Source organism: Schistocerca nitens, chromosome 12 (assembly GCF_023898315.1).
Source record: "Schistocerca nitens isolate TAMUIC-IGC-003100 chromosome 12, iqSchNite1.1, whole genome shotgun sequence".
Classification (NCBI taxonomy): domain Eukaryota; kingdom Metazoa; phylum Arthropoda; class Insecta; order Orthoptera; family Acrididae; genus Schistocerca; species Schistocerca nitens.
The window spans coordinates 77,295,128-77,302,286 of record NC_064625.1 but is presented as its reverse complement, the minus strand read 5'-3'; the positions used below and the strand labels follow the sequence as shown (position 1 = coordinate 77,302,286).

Sequence of the window (7,159 nt, the reverse complement as noted above, 5' to 3'; positions counted from 1 at the left end):
ACTTATTTGTTCTCGAGAAAAGAGGCTTGAGATAAGACTGAAGCAGTGCGCAGCTAGCTTGTCGGAATCATTACTGTCAGCTAGTTAACTTTGATAACTTGTTCAAAGCTGAGAGGAAGACCATCCCACTTCCATGAGTCAGGCATAAACATGTCACCCGATTAAGCTGTTTGATTTTTATAGAAATTCTCTGCTAACACTGTACCCTTTTCCAATCGTTGTTCAATCTGTTAAGAACAGTACAGCTCAGACGAATGTTGTGTGTGAAAACCACGTGAAATTCCAGTCCGTCTTTTCGAATAAATACTTCATTCTAAACTCGTTGTCTTCGAATATCATTTAATAGGAATCATTAATCTCCCCATCCCACTGTCTGAAGAAGGTTTATCATTACGCATTATCACATTGCACTATGTGGTCTGTAACAGTCTGAATATTTATTTATAAATAGAAATCTAGCTTAGGAGATGCCTGTTTGCTGTTTAGCCTTATGCTTTCGAAAAATCTGCTACAATGTTGTAAAGATGCGAGGTAAGTGCAAATTTTGGTGAGAGCCAGATAACGGTTTTACTGAAGCTGCGCATTTGATATAAAGACAAGGTGTATTCAGACCAGTTACGGCTCAGTTCAAATTAGATTCTGTTCAGTCAAAGGGGAGCATACGTGTTTAAGCCGGATAACAGTTTGAAAGCTTTGGTAATTAAACTAACTCACTCCTCCCGCACAGGCCATGAAGGCCCAAAGGCACCGATTGACCGCCGTGTCATCCTCAGCCCAAAGGCGTCACTGGCTGCGGATATGGAGGAGCATGTGGTCAGCACTCCGCTCTTCCTGCCGCTTGTCAGTTTACGAGACCGGAGCCGCTACTTCTCGATCAAGTAGCTCCTCAGTTAGCCTCACAAGGACTAAGGGCATCCCACGTGCCCACAGCGCCCGGCAGACCAGATGGTCACCCATCCAAGTGCTAGCCCAGCCCGACAGCACTTAACTTCGGTGATCTGACGGGAACCGGTGTTACCACTGCGGCCAGGCCGCTGGCTAAGCTTTGGTAATACGTAGACTTTTTACAGAGTGGGAGGTAAAGATGGACTGAATTTCATACAGAAACGTACAGTGGGGAAGTTACAAGGGTGCATCCCATTTTGTCTGTCACTAGGGTTTTTTCCAGTTCCATTTCACGCGGGAAGAATGATTGCTTATATTTGTTATGACGTTATCATTGCAATTTATTAATAGAGCGATACGTAGGTGTTTGTAATCCTGTCCGAACATTTCAGTAAGAGTCTGTATAAATTATTATAGACTACTAGTAAGGCTACCCCGAGCCATTTGTCGCGTAGTATCAAAACTGTTTCGTTATTCTTAGCTATTCTCTTTTAAGCCGGAAAGGCCAGCTGATTGTGGGTCGCAAAAGATTCCAGTAGCTTTGTAGCTTCACTTGCGTTAATATAACAAAAGGTACTACAAACGAGAACGTATTCGCATGTACCAGCACATCTGCCTCACAACAAAATAATATGCACTTATCTCAAACCAAAATTCTCTCTGTTTTCAATGTAGGTCGTAATATGAACCTATTATAAACTCGTAGTATTGCTGTGTTTGCTGATTAATAAACACAGTTTTTCAAAAGTTTTGAGTTTTGATACTTCCTGGCAGATTAAAACTCTGTGCCGGACTGAGACTCGAACGCGGGACCTTTGCCTTTCGCGGGCAATGGTCCCGAGTTCGAGTCTCGGTCCGGCACACAGTTTTACTCTGCCAGAAAGTTTCATATCGGAGCACACTCCACTGCAGGGTGAAAATCTCATTCTGGAGTTTTGAGTTTTATTTTGCAAGAAATTGTGCGTTTCATCTCCCCCCTTTTCAATCGAACTAAGTCGTCGTCGTCATCATCATCGTTGCCTTAGTCGTCATTTACTTTCCGATAAAGCCCTCCATTGTACTTTTCCATAAATTGCCATCTTCTGCTTGTAACGCAACAATACTATCACACGTAAGCGAATTAATGGAAGAAGTACGCGAAAGGGACCGAAAATGAAACAAAAAATTATATTGGGTCTTCAGTTACTATATGATACTGAAATTTCAATTCCCGAATATTACGCTTGAATTCCACTCCTATTTTTAATAAAAATAGCAGTTAACAAATGCTTTCACGAGGCCACACCCATTTGTTGTTCTGTATTTCCTCGTAATATTTATTCCCGCGCTGTTTTCTTCCAGTTTATGCCGTCACAATGTGGAGAAAGTTCCAGCGCTTAGAAGATCCAGAACTTCTAAAGTGTGTGCGTGGAACAACTCATAATCCTAACAAATATTACAACTCTCTGATAGCAAAACCACGCCCCAAGAAAACATTTGTTTCCACAACTGCTAATAAAATTGCAGCGTATGATCCCTGTATAGATTTTAATTGTCCGATTTTGGCAGACTACTTACTGTACAGAGGCTAGGATTTGATCCGAGAGCTTTGACACGGTCGATATTGTTGGAAGTCGAAAACCGGAGAAATTACGCAGCTGACATTATTGTTACTCAGGCTGAAAATCAGGTTAACGTAAGAGGACAAGGAAGAAACAGATTACTTGAGGATGAAGAAGAGAATGCATATGATTTTCACTAGTTCAACCACTTAAGGTAAGGCCTAATACAAACACTGCAAATATTTGATTCAGGTTTCCGGTACCTTACATTTTGGCATCTTTATTAACTTCTCCTCAAAAACCACTGACATTATAGTACTTAAACTTGACATGCAATTAGTCTGTACTACAGTGACATATTATGTGGAAGGAATCTTCATTTACTACAACAGTAAGGTAGTTATGTAAGAGACAAGTCGTAACATTTGGTATATTTTTTATTTTTTACACAGAAATTTGGAGAGCTGTAAAAATCTAGCAAAAGAAGATATAAATATTTTGGTCGAAATGTATTTGTAATAATGGCATATCGAACTTTGTACAAAAATACATTAAATTCGCTACGACAGATTTTTCATAACAGGAACCTTTGTACTAACCATGTTGAAAAAAAACTTCAGTTACTTATAGTTAAAAACGTTTAACTTCAATAAACATGGAAACGAATGTGTGTATCCATGTAACATTCCTTTAACAATCGTGCCAAATTTAGTTACATTGCGCTGAAAACTTTGGACTCAATAACTTTTTTTTTTCTTCAAAGTATCGTACCTTCGCACATGTTCCCCCTTAAAATGTTAATTCACGCGTATCAGTATTTTGTATAACTTTTTTGATTGCAACCCCGACAATGCATTTATTACTAATGGTATCAATTATGGAAAAATAGCTCATGAATGTAATACTGTAGAGGTTGTAATGATGCGTTCATGAAAATGTATCTTATAATTAGACACAGGTTACAGCGTTCGTCACAAATAATAGTGAATATTGATGTGGGTGACATTACACGATAAACGTAAACAAGTAAAGACCGTGCATTACACATGGGCCCGCCAATGAGTCCTTTGCCTTGTAACGAATCGGCTTTAGTATCGATGCGAAATATTGCGCTCGTTTCCTAATCAACTGAAATGTAAACTTTTAGATTACGTCCCCTCATCACTGAGCTCGAATTTGAAACCATGTCTCAACCTTAACAAAATATACAATACTGCTTCAGCGCATTACATCAGTCCGTGCGCAGCAGTACACGGTACCAGTATGTTCCAAAAACACGCGCTATTCAATGGTATTTTCCATTCTGTCGTATCTTGGGTTCTATTGATCAAAGGGATTAGCAGTCAGGTATTATAGATGTCCCTTGGCCGACTGACTATTTGTAAACCTATCGAAAGAACGGGCATACTGTAGCCATCCTACGGTACTGACGTGAGTCAACATGTAAACAATACGTACTCTCTCCCGGCAAATTGAACAAATCTGTTGGTTGTTCAGCACTAGATGAGATCTAGGGTGGACCAATGACTGCTTATGTAAGCACCATTTATTTACGGCCACTTCCTGGGAAAACTCCGAAAAACCACGATTTTTGGATACGAAAAGTATCAATTTTAGCGATAGCCAGTTCTGTAATTTCTGTTCATGGCAGATTGTCGAAATTTTTACCATACGTTCTTCAGATGATATCCTCGGAGGAGTTGGAAACTTATCTTGATATCATTATCCGTTCAACGAGATCCAGATGTTCAAAGTTACCGTACTTTTGCACGTAAAATATGTAAATAATATTCGTTTCGCGTCGTTAATGTAGATATAACCGACATAGTCAACACATGGCAACGGTTCTAGGATCATCGCAAGGCTGCTGAGGTCACCCAACTATATTTTTACTCAGACCTTTTTCACCAGTAAAAGCTTATGGCACGCTTTCTCTGGAGAATGTGCGATTCACACCTAACCAAATATGCCCAGAGTGGCACCGCACTGACAAAAATTGGTTAAAAAGTCTCTTAACAGGTCTGAAAAGAGCTTGAAATCCTTGACAAAAATTATGTAGAATTGGCAAGACTGTAAATTCAGAAAAAGGTTTCCGATGTAATTTTTACTCTTCCAGTGTGCAAATCATAAGACAGGTATATTCGACGAACTGCGACTACTAATTGATTCTATTCATCCAGCAAGTTCTGAATAAGAAACACAAGGAAACCGTCCCTCTGTAGAACTTGAAAAAACTTCCTTTTTAACTTTTTTATTACATGCTGTTAATAAAACTAAAATTCATACGGGGTGATACAGCTGACCGTACTGATGTCGTTTTAGGCAACAATCTACGTTAATTCAGGCTTTCGAAGACCACGCGCCAGATTTTTCATGTTGTCTCACTCGATACGCGCAACCTATTAGTACTACGGGCCCTTTTTGTGTGAAACCTAATGTGGTTACATTTTATACTGCGATAACTTTCGCCACAAACCGTAGTTTTCGAGTTATTCAACAAAAGCGTACAAACGTGACCTTCGAACGCATCTCCACCCCTACCAGTCAGGATTTCTAGCACATTGTTCGTGGCACTCCCTCCCATCACAGTACAAAAATTAGCGACTGCACGAATAAATTCCTACGTTCGACCTGTTTTGTCTTCATTGACTGGCCTTATTACGCTGTCTCGGGTGATATATCGAGCGTCCCAGCAGTAGCATGCTGTCCAAGGCATCGGCTACTATCACCAAGAATACAGCAGGCTGCGTCCTGCCCCTCTGTAACAGTGCGCAGAAGTCCTCAGTTCGAACCTCGGCAAACGCGGAGATGGCTTGATTGTAACGCGTAGACCCGTGAAGGCGGCTATTACGACAGTTATGACTTCTTAGCAAACTAAAATCTCCTCTGTAAGAAATCAACGTGGATTGTGCAAAGAGAGTTGAAATCAGCTCACTCTGTTACTCCATCCCGGCATTTCCATTAAATGATTTAGGGAAACCACGGACACATACCTCTGGAAAGGTTTTTAACCACAGCCCTCACTAATACAAGCCCCAAATTACCACCGAAATATTGTTTTACTTTCTGTATTGCACGGGCATGTGTCGATTAGTACGACACTAATCCGTAAATGATGGATCAAAATAATTATGTCCCTCAATGAAAAAAAGAAAGGTGAATCTCTGAGTGTGACTAATTGTTTTTCGAAGTGTGGGTGAACTTCTGAAAAAATCCTCAGTTTTTAGGAAACTATAGTAAACTACAAACATATTTAGAATCTCTAGCTACTGAAGCAGTAGAAGGAAAATGTAAAGACAGAAGATAGAATACACTCTAAGAGAAAAAAAGCGCTGTATCACGAAGGAATTATCCAATGGAACGGAATTCGTAGATGTAATTTACATGTTGAGACAACAAATGACTATAATTTCAGAAAAATTGAATTACTTGGCCGGCCGTAGTGACCGAGTGGTTCTAGGCGCTGCAGTCTGGAACCGCGCGACCGCTACAGCCGCAGGTTCGAATCCTGCCTCGGGCTTGGAAGTGTGTGATGTCCTTAGGTTAGCTACGTTTAAGTAGTTCTAGGTCTAGGGGACTGATGACCTGAGATGTTATGTCCCATAGTGCTCAGAGTCATTTCAACCATTTGAATTACACTACTGGCCAATAAAATTGCCACACTAAGAAGAAATGCAGATAACCGGGTATTCATTGGACAAATATAATATATTAGAACGGACATGTGATTATATTTTCACGCAATTTGTGTGCATAGATCCTGAGAAATCAGTATCCAGAACAACCACCTCTGGCTGTAATAACGGCCTTGATACGCCTGGGCATTGAGTCAAATAGAGCTTGGATGGCATGTAAAGGTACAGCTGCCCATGCAGCTTCAACACGATACCACAGTTCATCAAGAGTAGTGACTGGCGTATTGTGACGAGCCAGTTGCTCGGGCACCATTGACTAGACGTTTTCAGTTGGTGAGAGATCAGGAGAATCTGCTGGCCCGGGCAGCAGTCGAACATGGTCTGTATCCTGAATGGCCCATACACGACCTGCAACATGCGGTCGTGCATTATCCTGCTGAAATGTAGGGTTTCGTAGGGATCGAATGAAAGGTAGAGCCACGGGTCGTAATACATCTGAAATGTAACGTCCACTGTTCTAAGTGCCGTCAATGCGAGCAACAGGTGACAGACGTGTACCAATGGCACCCCATACCATCAAGCCGGGTGATACGCCAGTATGGCGATGACGAATACACGCTTCCAATGTGCGGTCACCGCAATGTCTCCAAACACGGATGCGACCATCGTGATGCTGTAAACATAACCTGGATTCATCCGAAAAAATGGTGTTTTGCCGTTCGTGAACCCAGGTTCGTCGTCGAGTACACCATCGTAGGCGCTCCTGTCTGTGATGCAGCGTCATGGGTAACCGCAGCCACGGTCTCCGAGCTGATAGTCCATGCTGCTGCAAACATCGTCGAACTGTTCGTGCAGATGGTTGTCGTCTTGCAAACGTCCCCTTCTGTTGACTCAGGGATCGAGACGTGGCTGCACGATCCGTTACAGCCATGCGGATAAGATGCCTGTCATCTCGACTGCTAGTGATACGAGGCCGTAGGGATCCTGCACGGCGTTCCGTATTACCCTCCTGAACCCACCGATTCCATATTCTGCTAACAGTCATTGAATCTCGACCAATGCGAGCAGCAGTGTCGCGATACGATAAACCGCAATCGC

At 41.8% G+C, this 7,159-nt stretch overlaps 1 pseudogene; it reads right to left on the bottom strand.

The window, feature by feature from the left end:
- Positions 1–921: 921 nt before the first annotated feature.
- Positions 922–1,039, bottom strand: LOC126215490 (5S ribosomal RNA; annotated as a pseudogene).
- Between the last annotated feature and the right edge of the window lie 6,120 nt (positions 1,040–7,159).